General features: G+C 43.4%; 1 long non-coding RNA gene across 1 annotated transcript in view; it reads left to right on the plus strand.

Annotated features, from left to right (window-relative positions):
- The first annotated feature begins 8293 nt into the window (after positions 1-8293).
- Positions 8294-17086, plus strand: part of LOC126198790 (uncharacterized) — a 568944-nt gene continuing 560151 nt past the window's right edge. The window contains exon 1 of the long non-coding RNA XR_007540100.1: positions 8294-8341. This is a non-coding gene — a long non-coding RNA (uncharacterized LOC126198790). The remainder of the gene's footprint in view (positions 8342-17086) is intronic.

Here is a 17086-nt window from a genome sequence, read left to right on the forward strand (position 1 = left end):
TTCAGCCATCTGACGTTCGCTCCTGCATAAAAACGTCTCATTCAGGTTTCTTGTCAATTTTTGTCTTTTACGATGTGCATCTCTATTGTTTCTGTATGTTTTTTGTCGTCTACCGACCAACAATTTTTTATTATTTCCACGAATCAAGTAAAATAATTCCTCGATTCATTTATTGTACGGTCGCGTCGTGCTGCAGATAGCGCCTATCTGCGTGTCACTTTCATTGCAGTCATAATTTCGTCCTCCACTCCAATCCATCAGCTTTCCTGTCTCTAGTAGTGGTCCTCAACATAGCCCTCTACATTGCTTGTTGAGTAATTGGTAGTTCCTGAACGATTTTCGAGTTTAATGTGCATATTCCTCTGCCGAGAACTAAAACTGGTGACATTATTTAACTCATCTAATGGCCACTAGATGTCACAAGAGGTGTACCCGCCAATATAAAATGGGGCGGGGAGTATTGCGTTGTCAGTAAAAAAGCAGAAAGAGTAGAATGGGTCCGTCATGTGAGCTCGGTAACATCCAGAACGGACAAGTCACTGGCTGAAGTCATGTAATGACGGACACGGATCGCCAAGCGTAGCGGACGGTGGTTGTACATAAAATGAATGTTTCACTGCTTCACCCAGTAGACGTTTGTGCAGAAAGCTGTGACAGTGGGTAAGCCATATTGTTTATCAGTCACCCATTGTACTTATTTAAAATGAGTGCTGCATTGAAAGTGGCGCCAAATGTGTCATTCGTGCTGCAATACCGTTTGTAGCCGCAGAAACCCTGAAAGCTGTTAATATTTGTCGCGAAGTTTGGACTTTATACGGGTTGTATGGGGTGAGTGGAGGTGTTGAGCGTTAACGGCATCTTTTCCTTAAGACGGGGAGGACGAAAGTTCATAAATACGATAGAAAAGGGCACATGTTTGCAGTCGCCAACAACTGACACAGAAAATTCATTAAAAAGATTCTGCAAATGGGGTTTCCCGATTTCTCAACTGTTGCTCAATTTTCTGCAGATTTCTAAGAGAACTTCGGATGAAATCTTGTTAAACTTCCATAAAAAAATCGAGATGTTGTCATGGGGACAAAATTTTGGGTGCAGGGAATTTATAAACGCGTTGAGAGATACGTGTTGTTGTCGTGGTCTTCAGTACAACAGTTGGTTTAATGCAACTTTCCACACAATCTGTGCAAGTCTATTAATGCCTATAAAACTACTGCAACCTACATCCATTTGAATCTCCCACAGTTTTTCTCATAATTATTTTTTGATGCCTCAAGATTGTTCCTATGAATCAGTTGCCTCCATTTAGTCAAGTTGTAGCGTATTTTTTTCTATTTCATTCGAATCACTAGCTCATCAGTTATCTTACGTACCCGTACAATATTTAGGACTCTTCTGAAGCACCGCATTTCGAGAGCTTCCATTCTCTTCTTGTATGAACTGCTTGTCGTCCACGACCACTTCCGTACGAGGCTACATTCTACAAAAATATCTTCAGAAAGACTACCTAATACCATATTTATATTCGATGTCAGCGAATTTGTCTTTTTCAGAAGCGTTCTTGGTATTGCTGGCCTGAATTACACATCGTCTGTACTTTGGCCGTCATCGCTTATTTTGCTCACCAAATGGCAAAACTCTTCTACTACTTACAGTGTCTCAGTTCTTTATATAATTCCGTCAGCATCGTGATTTAATTCGACTGCATTGCAGTACCCTTTTTCCATTTTTTTATGTTCATGTTGCAATCTCTTTTCGCGGCACTATCAGTTTCTTTAATTAATGTGCCAAGTCTTTTGCTATCTTTGACAAAATTACAATATCATCGGAAAATGTCAAAATTCTAATTCTTCTGCCTGAACTCTAATACACTTTCCAAATATCTCATCGCTTTCTTTCGCTACTAGCTCAATATGCAGATTGAATGACACTGGGACTGGGCTACAACTCTGTCTCACTCCCACTGCCTCCCTTTCGTGTACCATCTTATAACTGTAGTCTAGTTTCTGTACAAATTGCAGCCGGCCGAAGTGGCCGCGCGGTTCTGGCGCTGCAGTCTGGAACCGCGAGACCGCTACGGTCGCAGGTTCGAATCCTGCCTCGGGCATGGATGTGTGTGATGTCCTTAGGTTAGTTAGGTTTAACTAGTTCTAAGTTCTAGGGGACTAATGACCTCAGCAGTTGAGTCCCATAGTGCTCAGAGCCATTTGAACCATTTTGTACAAATTGTAAACAACATTTCGTTCCCTGTGTTTCATCCCTACTCCCTTCATAATTTTAAAAAGTGTATTGGAGTTGACATTGTCAAAAGCTTTCTGTAAATCTTGAAATGCTACATTTGTAGGTTTGCCTGTCTTTAACCTTCCATCTAAAGGAAATGGTTGGCTCATATTGTCTTGCGTATTCCTACATTTCTCCAGAATCCAAACTGATCTTCCCTGAGGTCAGTTTCTACAAGTTTTTTCCATGATGTTGTAAATAATTTGTGCCAGTATTTTGCAGCCATGACTTATTAAACTGATAGCCCGATAATATTCATATCTATAAGCATCTGCCTTCTTTGGAACTGAAATTATTACATCTTTCCCGAAGTCTGGGGATAACTGGCCTGCCTCATATATCATCCTCGTTTATTTTCTTGCCCAAATAGGTTCAAATGGTTCAAATGGCTCTGAGCACTATGGGACTCAACTGCTGTGGTTATCAGTCCCCTAGAACTTAGAACTACTTAAACCTAACTAACCTAAGGACATCACACACATCCATGCCCGAGGCAGGATTCGAACCTGCGACCGTAGCAGTCGCACGGCTCAGGACTGCGCGCCTAGAACCGCGAGACCACCGCGGCCAGCGCCCAAATAGGAAAACCATCTACTGCGAGAGCCATTCGGAAAGTAAGGAACGATCGGTCGTCACAGTGAAAATCCAATGAAGTTTTGCACGGATGTGTGAGGCAGTGTCTCTAGCATCCCCGTCGATAGCGTCACATCGCTCTTCTCTCGCGCCCGCCAAGTATGGGTCCCTGCGGAGATATTTCGCCTGATTGAAAGCAATCACACATAACGTAACTGTCGTGTAGTTCCTTCTTCATCACAGTTCCCGGCCGCACACTCCAGGGGCAATGAGGACGAACATGCAGCGTTTTAGATGGCAAAGACTTGGCTCCTTGATTTTTCTCTGCTCGAATGAACTGCTGACAATGAAGACAACATTTTGGCATAGCCAACGAGCTGCAGTCCGGCGTAGAAAAATATCAGAGAGCACAGGGGCTGCCTTGTATGACGAGGATACTGGAAAGCTTGTATAACGCTACGACATATGTCTGTCACAGCGTCGACTATGTAGAGAAGTAGCCGGAAGGTGTAGCTAACTGCTGCAAATAAACGGTTTTGATTTTCGAATTGGTTTCCGTTACGAGACCGATCGTACCTTACTTTCCAAACACCTCTCGTGCACTGGAGACATGACGCATTCCTATATTTGGATGGCGTTTGTGTTAAACGGAATATACCTCCGAGATACCCGTTGCACCGTGCGCTCTCCAAACGTAGTTATTTGCCGAAGACCGGTGTACGGAACTGCTGCGGCGCTAATGTTGATGACGTCAGCGAGGGAGGGCGGCGACGTGCAGTGGGCAGCGCCAGACGGCTGAATGCCGGCCGCGGCGCCTCGCGTCACTGCCGCCGACAGCGCGCCGCTGCGGCGGCGATTTATGGCCGCGCCGGGCGTCGAACTGTGAGGCCGCCACCGCTGCCTCCGCCGCATTCGTTAGGAGCGAGCAACGGGAGGTTCGCCTCTCCGGCATGTGGAACACGCTGAGCTGGAAACGAAAACGGCAGGCAGTGTTAGACGCGCCGGCTGCGGGCGGCTGCGAGGCCGTAACTGCGAAACGTGTCTGCACTCCGCAGCGATCGCTGTCGGTGCAGCAACATGAAAGGACAACTACATGCTGGAGACGGAACGTGTCGTAAACCGCATTTCTTCAGAGAAACTGTGCTCTTTTTGAGATAGTACACTGTCCATTCACATTAATGTAACCACCTGTCAAATGTGTGAAAAACAACGTTTAGCAGTGCGAGACGTGCAGGAAGACAGTCAGTCAGGTCCTGGAAGGCACCGACAGCGATGTGGAGCCACGCCGACTCCAGTGCCGTGATAGATGCGCTAGTTTTCTCGGCTGAGGATCCGTGGTGCGAACAGCCCGATCGAAGTAGTCCCACAATGTCTTTATTAGTTTTAAATCCGGGGAGTTTGGTGGCCTGGGGAGTATGGTAAACTCGTGATAGTGCTCTTAGAATCACGCAAGTACACTGTGAGCTGTGTGACTCGTTGCATTCTCCTACAGGTAGATGCAGAGGAAAAACAAACTGCATGCAGGGTGGAACATGGTCCACAAGGATAGACGCATTCTTCTGTTGATCCATTGTGTCTTCCAGAATGATACCACCCAGTGAATTCTCCAGATCGTAACGCTCCTTCCGCGGGCCTGGACCCGTCCGACGATTGTTGCAGGATGTTTGCTTTCAGGCATTTCACTCCGTACACGCCAACGACCGTCTGGCCGATGTCGTCACTCAATAGACATGTAGTTGCGGTACTGGCGTGCAAATTTCAGCCTTCGTCGTCCATGAACAGCAGTCAACATGGGTGCCTTAAACAGATACCTGCTGCGGAGGTCCATATTCAGCAATAACCGCTGAGCGGTTGAGAGAGACTGTTGGTAGCCCCTTCGTTCATCTGGGCGGTGTACTCGCCCGTACATATCGCTGCAGCAGTCTTTCACTCATGTCATCCATGGCCCGTGGCGCATCACACCCGTATCGGCGCCGGTTTTGGATGGCCCCGTTTTGCCATCCACGCTAAACTTTAACCACGGCAGCACGCGAAGCGTTTACAAACTTAGCCGTTTCGTAGATGCTTCTATCGTTGTCCCGACAGCCAACAATCATGTCTTATGACTTCGAACGCAGGTGTTAGTCACACAAACACGACTGGACAAGGAGGAGGGAGCCGGCCGGAGTGGCCGAGCGGTTCTAGGCGCTATAGTCTGGAACCGGGCGACCGCTACGGTTGCAGGTTCAAATCCTGCCTCGGGCATGGATGTTTGTGATGTCCTTAGGTAAGTTAGGTTTAAGTAGTTCTCAGTTCGAGGGGACTGATGACCTCAGATGTTAAGTCCCATAGTGCTCAGAGCCATTTGAACCATTTGAACGACTGGATCATGTATAACTAATTAACGTCGGGAACTCCCGGAGTGTATCCGCGTATGATACTGTAGTACACAGGGTTATTCATAGTGTTTGCATCTGACATGCAGGGGTGATGGATCACGTCATGGGGAACAACTTTTGTTAGAAACTAAATTTTCGCTGACGCTTCCCGGCGATGCTAAGCGTCCTTCAGTATTTGCCGGCTCTGAGATGGCGTGATTTCACCTAACTAGCAGGATTTGCTAACCAGGTATGCTGCATCTGCATCTTCCTATCCTAGTAAATTGATAATGTGATTTTCAAGAACAAAACCTTGTGAATGAGTGTGTCTAAGCCAAAAAGGTATTTTAAAAGACAATCGTTTTGCTTGGTGTACAACCCTTTACGCGGAGCAGATGACTGGATTATAGGCAACACACTTTGCATACGCTGAATGCCTATGCCCTGTCATTTCTCAGGGGCTTACTACTAATGAAACACGCCTAATGTCGCCGGGAATATCTAGTATCGAGCAAAAGTTGTTCCCACGATGTGATCTACAAATAGACATTTGTTGCAAAGACTTTGAAGGACCTTGTATATTGAAGTAGCACCACAATAAAATTTTATCGGAATGCTGCAAGACCAGTAGAGGACCGACGCTTGGTACAGTGATTAACATCTCACCCTCAACGGATGCTAGTATAACGTACTTCGCTTGCCGAGGATGAATCCAAACTTCGAGAAAAACCCGGAAATTATTTATGGCAATTTTCTGAGTATCTTGTTATAAGGCAGCCGTGTTCTCCAGTTATTCGTTACAGTGTAATCGTATTTCTTCTGATTTCTTAAGTCCTTATACCCTCGCTCCTATCTGCACTTAATGGAAAGGAAGAGAGTCACAATGACCATACAATATGCCGAGCTGTTGCCGCAGTTACGGCAACAAGACTACAGTACTTTTATAGAAGGTGGTGGTTCTGTTACTTGTTTTTGCGTTATATGTTTTAGTGATAGTATACTACAGATATTTTCACTGTTGTGGGTGTATTTTAACAGGAAGAAAGGCAGTTTAATGAACTGAATAAATCCGAATTACATTATTATTCTGTTCCGAGCAACTGGCGAGCTCTGGTCCTTCTATCAAAATACTCATTTTATGTTGTGGAACAGCCTCCGAAATTTTGTCTGAGGAATTCAGGTTCACTTTCTATAAGCAGAAGGAACCCGTTATCGTACTATTACAGGGTTGTCGAAGAAACATTTAATATAGTCAATCCACTAAATATCTGGATGCATTCTTGTGGAGTGATTTAAAATGGACCGACCTTTTTAAAAATTTCTTTAAGAAGGGCAAACGCTAGACTGAAGTTCGTTTGAAAAATCCTCGCGAACTGTAGTCCACGCGCGAAGGAGGTAGCTTACGAAACCATCGTTCGACCGGTACTAAAATACTGCTCCCCAATTTGGGACCATTACCAGATATGATCGATAAAAGAAAAGACAAGATCCAAAGAAGAGCATTACGTTTCGTCTCGGCTTCGCTTTGTTATAGCGAAATCTTTCCTGAAAGGCTCAGCCATTCCCAGTAAAAGAGCTTGAAAAAGGGGCCGTTGTCCATTATCGTGAGCTTAACTGCTGAAATTCCGAGGGCATACTTTCCGGGAAGGGAGAACCGATGTATTGCTTCCTCCTTCACCCTTATCTCGAAAAGACTAGGAACGTAAAATTGGATTCGGGCTCACGCGGACATTTACCAGTAGACGTTTTTCACGCACCGTCCACGAAGGGAACATGAAAGGAAGAGAAGTGACAGGGTTATATGAAGTGCCCTCCGTCACACACCCCAAGTTGGTTTGCGGATTGTGGATGTAGATATAACTGTGCTCGCTTCAAGGTCTATCTTCTAACTGTAGCTTCTAGGTTTTTGATATTTTTACTGGTAATGTGACGTATTCAAATCATAATATTTCATTTTTCTGTTTGAACCCAACAAGTGCTAATGCTACAATTAAAAGGATCAACGATTATACTGACATTTTTGAATGTTACATCAGCTTTTTCTTAATTTATTTCAATTTACTATAAAGTATTCTTCTTTTGCATTGGTAACAAATTACAAATTTTTCACTCATACTTCATATGCATTTGGAATTTTTTTCCTTCGAAATGCTAAAAGTATTTGGTTTTAGTTTCGAATGTTTCTCAGTTCTGAAGGTCTTCATCCGGCGTCTGAGTGTGAGCTGATCTTTGTAGCTGACATTCTGGAAAGTTTGCTTGGTTAATCTTCGTTCTCCAATGTTTTCTCATGTTTACAAAAATATACTGTCTTACCGGAATGAGTTACAGATTTTTTGTACATGTTTATGAAGTTTTCTTCTGCAGGTGCATGTCTGTGATCCACATTTGACGCTGCCAGCACTTTTTGCTGGATTACCAGCTCATAACGAACGTCTGTGGATGATTCATTAAAGTCGCAACCAATAAGAATGTTTTAAAATGTCTTTAGACAAAATCCAATTCCAAAACTAGTGGGCATTATAACAACAGCAACAGTACCGTTTTTAATTAATTAAAATGGCAATATCGTAATTTATCGCATCAGTAAAAGTTAAGTGTTATCGATTTTTGGTTTCATTGGCATTTTTACTGTTCAAATGATAAGACTCTTCCACAATGGTTGCCACTCCTTGTATTTCGCATTACAACATCATTCTACAGTTTCTGCTATGTACCCATTTCCAAATTAATCTATCTTATAACTCCTCAAATTGACATACATGATCTGCGGTGAAATATTCATTAAGTCCAATAATGGAGCATGGCGCAGTTTTCTTTAATCATGTTACTCATTAATATACACATTGACATTCTGTTTTGTACACATCGGACATAATACAATCATTTGAAAATGAATACACACATTAATGTATGCAAAAAAAAAGGATATTTTAATCTATCCAGTGTCGCCAGTGGGACAGAATGTTATCACGGGACAATTTGAGTTGGATGCACACCTTGTAGTAACCAAAATACTGACTTTTTTAGTTTTTGTTATTTCACACACGTGTATCTGTTCAAGATGCTGACTCTTTCTTATTCTCGTTTCAGAAACGTTACCACGCCAGATCAGCCGCCAGAAGAGACACCAGCAGGTGAGTAAAAACGCCTGAAACATACATATATGTGATGTGGTGTTCATTTCTCTAAATACGCGCGCCAGCGAGAGTAAGAAGTTACGAGACGATTGGCAGCTTCACATGCAGCTTACAACTAATACAGTACACCTCACAGTCAGATCCATCTGTTCGACGTTTTATGGGAAAATCAAGCGCCATTACCGACGAAACAGGCATCACAAAAAGGGGCAGTAGCTAGTTTTTAAATTTTTTGCTATGTTGTGCAGGAGCCAGTGACATTACATAGTGTTCATTGCTGCTCATAGTAATAAAGGACACTTGGCATTTAGGGAGGCCCGCCTTAGAAACGCTCACCACAAAGCACGAACACTTAAAAAACGCACAAGACATTATGCGTCATACACTGACTTCATAAAAGGACAATGACAGTAGATGGTCACGGTTATACAGGGTGTGCCAGGAGGGGTGGTCAGTATTCAGGCACATGCTAGGAACAATCATTCGAAGCAAAAGTTATAGTACATATGGGTTCTAAAATGCATGTCTTAAGAGCTAAGAGCACTTCTTCATCTTTGATATTGTGAAACAAATCTCTTCTACTGCAAGCTTTTTGTTTTCCACATTTTGCGAGAAAGCGACATGGACCAAAACAAGAAAAAACGTCTAATAAACGTGGACTTCAAAATGCCTTCCTTAAGAGCTATGATCACTTGTTCAGTAATAGCGATTTGTTTCACAGTAACGAAGACGGTACCTAGGCACGCGCTGTATAATAAGACGTACGAAAAACCGTATAATTCCTATTCCACTGTATTTAGCTATGTCTCATTGTATGTCATTTTTCACGAATATAACTGAAATGAGATTTAAATACGGGGATAAAAAATTTAGCATATGTGCTGGTAGACTACAAACATCGGCATTTTATGAAACTATTGATGATATGGCTTTTTTCAGGAGCAAATATCAGAATGTTATTGATAATAAAGTTAAAATACTGGCGTATAATGTTAGTTTAGTAACTGCAAGAATAACAGTTGGTAATTATGCTTAGAAGCCTTTTTTTTTAGGAAAATATTTCAACGGACAAATCTAAGTTTCCTCAGTTTTCACTATACCAGTATGCTTTTGTTTCACAAGTTTTGAAATGGAAGCTATATAAACTTTTAAATAAATCGATAATGACCGCTTATTTCAAGCTCAAGAAATCTGAAACGAAACGGTACAATTTGGATCGTGAGCTACTTTGGGAAATTATTTTTCGTTTAATTACGTTAATTTGTTTAATGTACAGAAAACATGACATTAACAGAAAGGATATTTCAGGGTTCTTAATAATACTTAAATGGCCCCAGAAAGGGCACAACCCTATCGTTTCTTTACCATATAATATCACATTCAAAGGCCTTCAATTTCAATGGTGACATGCAACCTGAGAGGAAGAAAGTCTGCTAGGTGGGTAATAAATCTTTCGATTACTTCTCTTCGGCCAGGTACCATAGTGTACAACATGTCTGAAATTACAGTTTTTTCACATTCCACAGCAATTATTGTTTATTTTCCACTGTTGGCCAATTTCGCTTATTGTCCCATTTTAGTTGACATGGACCAGCATATGGCGGGCCACCATAAACCTTTCTTCAAGTACTCATACTTAGAATTGGTGTCAAAATACTTTACAGGTAGTAGCTGAAACGAGAACACTACCCATCGTGTGTCAGTATGTAAGGTGACTCCTGTGTCAGAAGCTGGTTGACCCCCAACAAGCTCTAATTTGGAAAAGCCAAAGTTTTGACCAACGTGATTAATTAACGAACTCAATCAAGGTACAACACGATAGATGAAAGTTACCTAAGCTGTTCGCATTTACTTTAATAGCATAACGATAAATAGCTTGCAAAGTGACAGGTGTGGTATCAATGTTCGATAACACACTCGTTAGGGGTTGCAGTTATTGACCGCGGTCCGTATCACCTGACCCGCGAGTCGAGACTAGCGCCGCTCCCTCTCTTGCTCTGGACGTCAAGTAGGAAAGTAGTAGAGCCTTCAGCCGATAGGAAGTAACCTCTAACAAGGCTCCTAGTTAAAGTATGGACTATGTGATGCCTCTACATAGCTCTCTGTTTGTAATTATATTCATCCTGACTATGAAGACTCCCGTACCACCAGTTAAGAACAATATATTATTTTTTACCAACGACTTTTGTTTATTTTAGTCACTGCAGCCCAGACCATGCAGCCAGCTCCTTGTCGACTTTACTGACAAACCTGCTATATATGCAGAGAAGAGAGTTGTATGTTTATATTTAGCATTGGCCACCAGTCATTCACATTGGCGACGATTCGTTCGTCGTCATCATAACAACAGGAATTTGAACAAAAATGAATATGAAGAATAAAATCTAATTCTGCACCAATAGTCACTATGTTTTAGCAGTTCGACTTACAGTCACTCGCTGTGCAGTGGGGATGCGAACTCCGATTTGTAATACAACAGTCAAATATAGAATATTTAACATATACACTTATGCAGAATAACGTACGGCGTCTCCGAAAGTTGCACCAGTGTCGAATTCACCTTATTTAACTGAAAAGTGCGTGCATGGAAATGGATACGTTATGTTCAGAATATGGGGTGCCGTCTTTGATATGAAAGTCCTACGTTATCATAGTATCAGTAATTATGTATTGTGCGATCGTAAAATGGTTGCAAAGTATCAATCTCTTTATGCAGTTAATAATAAATAAATGAACAGGGAAATCGAAATAAGACAGAATATTTGTTCAAATGTGTATGAAATCTTTTGGGACTTAACTGCTAAGGTTATCAGTTCCTAAGCTTACACACTACTTAACCTAAATTATCCTAAGGACAACACACACACACACACACACACACACACACACACACGCCCGAGGGAGGACTCGTACCTCCACCGGGACCACCCGCACAGTCCATGACTGCAGCGCCCCAGACCGCTTGGCTAATCCCGCGCGGCGGAATATTTAGATACTTCATATAAATGATTTGAGAATCAAATGAACAAAATAGCACATCACATCGTAGTGCAGAAAAGGCATTTATTAGGTATAATACAAATATGTACTGATTATCTGAACAACGTTTCTATACATAGTACAAAGCATTTAATAATCTCAACTGATTGAAAGTGTGTCTGAATTGACGGTAACACTCTTTGGACGAAATGACTGAAGTCGGATTCTGCACTAAGCCTCGTAGCTACTGACCTAACAAAGACACAAAAAGTCTGTAACGACGTGTAGAACGTGAGTCCAGACGCGCTGTTCATAGAAATTTGGCAACGTGGATTAGTGAAAAGTTTACCATGAAGTACCTCACGAATTTTGCAGATGTGGAACTCTTACGAATAATCGCAATAACATAAACGATGTCATCCATTGAGGAACCCAGCGACAAGCCGCATTCATCCCCAAGCACACCGCCGCCTCGCCACAGTACACAAAATAGTGGTGTACTCGCAAGCTGCATTCCAGCCCGTTTTGTGTGCTGGCAGTCCTCTGATTAATCTGGACGCCCGGAAGCGCGTGGCCATACCTTCTCCAAACCTCACAGAGAAGCCCTCCCAAAGATAAACGTGTTTGTAGTCGACACTGGGTACAGAGTTATTTTTGCTGTAATGCTGCCATCATTACATGGTTACAAAAAATGGTTCAAATGGCTCTGAGCACCATGGGACTTAACAGCTGTTGTCATCAGTCCCCTAGAACTTAGAACTACTTAAACCTAACTAACCTTAGGACATCACACAACACCCAGTCATTACGAGGCAGAGAAAATCCCTGACCCCGCGGGGAACCGAACTCGGGAACCCGGGCGGGGGAAGAGAGAACTCTACCGCACGACCACGAGCTGCGGACATTAAAGTTACAATGAAATGTCGTGTGGCTAGTGTCTCCCGTCGGGTATGTGCAAGTCTTTTTAGGTGACGCCACTTCGGTGACTTGTGTGTTGATGGGGATGAGATGATGATGATGATGATGGTGATGGTGATGAAGACAACACAACACCCAGACCCTGAGCGGAGAAAATCTCCGATCCAGCCGGGAATGGAATCCGGGCCCCTTTGCATGGCATTCCGCCGCGCTGACCACTAAACTATCGAGGCGGACAATGTTACAATAACGTAATTAGATATCCAACATTTTTTTTTAAAAAAAATCACAATTCAAGCAGTCTTCTCAGTTTTGTACTGATAAAACTTTTTGAACCAAGTAAATCTTGAGTCTTATTCGAACACGTCCCCATTCAACCATAGTACCAATAAACATAAACAATGAAAAGTGTTAAATAGAAACACCAATTTTTTTTTATTTTATAAAATCATGAGCTAGGTTCCAAAACCAATTATACGTTCAATATTAGGCACACGAACCATAATCTCCTATAACTTTGATTTTCATTTTCTTTGTAAAATAATCATTTGTTTCTTTTAAAGCTGAAAATTTTACTATTCACCCCGTTTTATGGCGATATTTTAAAGCTTACATTGGTCGGTTGTACGCCAAAACTCAATGCAAAAATATTAGGAGTATAATCAGAATAGTTTCTTATTTATTATATTGGTACACTAGGAGGGACTTGAAATACGACAGAAGGTTCTGTTGAAATGCTCGTTCTAGTCGGAACGGCAAAGCGTGCTGGAATTTACCGTCAGTTGCAGACGCCGGCGTGCCCGCTCTATGGCAGTTGACGGTGATGGGGGAGATGGAGGCACAGATAGGGCGAGCCTTAAAAGGCGCGGAGGCGGCAGGTGGACGTCTGCGCTGCGCAGCTTTCGCCTTTCCGACAACCACCGTTGTTGCAAATGCTGGCCACATCGACAGCACGGCTCTGGAACCAGAGCAGCGCGATCTCCAGCGAGATAAGGCGACCCGCTGTCTGGTGGGCTGCTGTGTGGACACGGAAGTCCAACCGCCAAAACACCTGCAACAGATTGTACTAGTATTCGTGGTGGCACGCAGGAAGCGTACATTATTACCATCGAGAATATCTGGTGATATAACTTGTGTCTTACCCGAGGCTTTCGATTGTATATACAATGGAGAACGAACAACTTCTTAGCAGGACTCAACAGGGTTGCAGCAAGTGGAGATCAGGCGAAAGCCAACTTGATCTCTTTGTTCATGAGATCCAAAAACGTTACACTGTGTATCTCGACTTCGTAACAGTTTCACACCATCACCCGGTAAACAAAATACATCCAAACAGAACATCCAAAGCAGATAAACAATTGCACTGAATAGTTTCTAGAAAACAGAACTCAATATGTACTCCGCTTCACAGTTGCTAAGAATGTAAGAACGTATGGCATCTGGGTTTACGTCATAGTCTCCCTCTGCCTCATCTCTCCTCCCCACTCTCTTTGTCCATCTCCTCCTCCTCCTCCTCCTCCTCTTCTCCGCTCTCTCTGTCCATCTCCTCCTCCTTCTTATCTCTCTCCATCTCTTCCTTCTGCTTCTGTGTGTCCATTTCCTCTCCACCCCTGTTCTCTCCTTCTTCAACCTCTCTGCCGGCCGCGGTGGCCGTGCGGTTCTAGGCGCTGCAGTTCGGAACCGCGGGACTGCTACGGTCGCAGGTTCGAATCCTGCCTCGGGCATGGATGTGTGTGATGTCCTTAGGTTAGATAGGTTTAAGTAGCTCTACGTTCTAGGGGACTGATGGCCTCAGATGTTAAGTCCCATAGTGCTCAGAGCCATTTGAACCATTTTTCAACCTCTCTCTCACACCTTTAGCCCCATTTATTGTTACTGCAATCGAAATCTTAACAGGGAACTGAAGTCGCTTAAAATGAACAGGCAAACTGGTTGGCATCATTGATATACAGAGTGTGAGAGAAACTTCACCAGCTGCTGGATATGTGATGATACTAGCTGCAATAACAGTATTTCACATATTTTAAATCTGTATATAGGTAGGACAACAAAGTTTCGAACAATTCAGATTCTGTAGTAGTAATCTAAACGCAAGAGAATAAAACATAAATACTATTTTCATGTTGTATGTTGAACTCGACTATGAGAAAGAGTATATATATACACTGCTGGCCACCGTAAATGCAACACCCTGAAGGAAGCATCCGAATCAAGTGAAATTTACACCATGAGTTTGCAGCGATGAGATATGCAACTGATTAGAATTTCAGCGCAGACGCACATCACGCGCGCCTGTGGCGCCACCTCATAGCGCCATTTAAGGCTTGGCGATTTCGACGAGTGTACGTTCGGCACGTGTGTTTACCTTGTGGTTGTTTCACAAGACGATCAGTTATGCCTCGTAGACAACAGCGAACATCTTTTGATCAAGTATCCGAGTTCGACAGAGGAAGGATAGTGGCTTACCGAGATTGTGGATTATCATACAGAGATATCGCTAGTCGTGTTGGACGAAACCAAACAACTGTAATGCGGATATGTGACCGTTGGATGCAGGAGGGTACGACGGACCGACGTGGACGATCGCATTCACCTCGGTGCACCACTGCACGTGCTGGTAGGCAAATTGTGCGCATGGCAGTGACGGATCGCTCAGTGACATCCCGAACCATAGCACAGCACATTGCGTCTGTAACGCATCATGCAGTGTCTGCGCGTACCATTCGACGCCGTTTACAGCAGAGTGGTCTGTCCGCAAGACAGAGTTTCTTCGTCTACCATTGACGCAGAACCACAGACGTCTCCGTCGCCAATGGTGTGATGACAGACGGATGTGGACGGCAGAATGGAGTGACGTTGTCTTTACTGACGAGGCACGCTTCTGTCTGCAGCACCACGATGGTCGGATTCGAGTGTGGAGACACCGTGGAGAGAGGATGCTGGACAGCTGCATTATGCACCGCCACACTGGTCTTGCACCGGGTGTTATGGTATGGGGCGGTATTGGATATTACTCTCGCACTACTCTAGCACGCATTGCCGGTACTTTAAATAGCCGGCGCTACATATCCGAGGTGCTGGAGCCAGTTGTCCTTCCTTACCTTCAGGGCTCGGCCACAGCCATATTTCAACAGGATAATGCGCGACCACACGTGGCACGCATTGTCCAAAGGTTCTTCGTCAATAACCAGATTGAATTGCTTCCCTGGCCGGCTCGCTCTCCGGATCTTTCGCCGATAGAAAACATGTGATCCATGGTTGCTCAACGAGTGACCCAGATTACATCCCCAGCTGCCACACCAGATGATCTTTGGCAACGTGTGGAAGCTGCTTGGGCTACCGTACCCCAGGAACACATCCAACGTCTCTTTGACTCAATGCCGAGACGTGTGGCAGCGGTGATCTCCAACAATGGCGGCTACTCTGGCTACTGATTCTGGCAGGAACCACATGTCACAGACGTCTGTAAACGTAATCATTTGATACTTGGTCAACATGTTATCTACAAAATAAATTTTGTTGTGCTACCTCTTGTCTTTCTTGGTGTTGCATGTACGGTGGCCAGCAGTGTATATAAATGCGTGCGTACATACGTGATCTCCTCCCAAACACTGGGAACGATCTCAACCAAATTTGGCACAGGAACAGCTGGCCTCAGAAGTATCAAAGCTGCGGCATTTACATCTACCTACTTCCAATAGGAGTGCAGATTTGGGCAAAAACATGTATCTTTCAGCCCCTGCAAAAAAGAGATCTTTTGTGTGAACAGTATCGGCCTTCTAAATCAAACTGCTTTGCTTGGTAGCCCGTATCTCAGGGGCAAGAAACTCTGTCAAACTCTTCACGCAGTATCATATCTCCCATTTGATCTTCATCTACATCCTCTTACGTTTCCATAGTATTGTCCTCAAGTACATCCTCTTGTATAGGCCCTCTATATACTCCTTCCACCTTTCTGCTTTCCCTTCTTTGCTTAGAACTGGGTTTCCATCTAAGCTCTTGATATTCATGCAAGTGGTTCTCTTTTCTCCAAAGGTCTCTTTAATTTTCCTGTAGGCAGTGTCTATCTTACCCCTAGTGATATACTCCTCTACATCCTTATATTTGTCCTCTAGCCATCCGTGCTTAACTATTTTGCATTTCCTGTCGATCTCATTTTTGAGACGTTTGTATTTCTTTCTGCCTGCTTCATTTACTGCATTTTTGTATTTTCTCCTTTCATCAATTAAATTCAATACCTCTTCTTTTACCCAAGGATTTCTATTAGCCCTCGTCTTTTTACCTACATGATCCTCTGCTGCCTTCACTATTTCATTTCTCAAAGCTACCCATTCGTCTTCTACTGTATTTCTTTCTCTCATTCTTGTCAATCGTTCCCTAATGCTCTCCCTGAAACTCTCTACAACCTCTGGTTCTGTCAGTTTATCCAGGTCCCATCTTCTCAAATTGTCACCTTTTTGCACAAAGCTATCGCACTTTGTTTTTCTGTGTATAAAAGCAGCTACATACCATCCAACGAACATTACATGATGTTCGATGAGTAAAAAACGGCAACAGGAAAGAAACGCACAAAAAATATGTCGTAAACAGCGACAACAATTCTTAAAACATGCTGTAACATACAATAAACAAGATTTAAAAAACCTACTGATGATGGTGATATCTGTCACCGAAACTAGTCTGGGAGAATAAAGAAAGCCGGTTGTTGTGTCCGAGCGGTTCTGGGTGCTTCAGTCCAAAACTGCGCTGCTGCTACGGTCTCAGGTTCGAATCCTGCCTCGGGCATGGATGTGTGTGCTGTCCTTAGCTTAGTTAGGTATAAGTAGTTCTAAGTCTAGGTGACTG

The sequence above is a fragment of the Schistocerca nitens genome, chromosome 8, assembly GCF_023898315.1.
Source record: "Schistocerca nitens isolate TAMUIC-IGC-003100 chromosome 8, iqSchNite1.1, whole genome shotgun sequence".
Lineage (NCBI taxonomy): Eukaryota > Metazoa > Arthropoda > Insecta > Orthoptera > Acrididae > Schistocerca > Schistocerca nitens.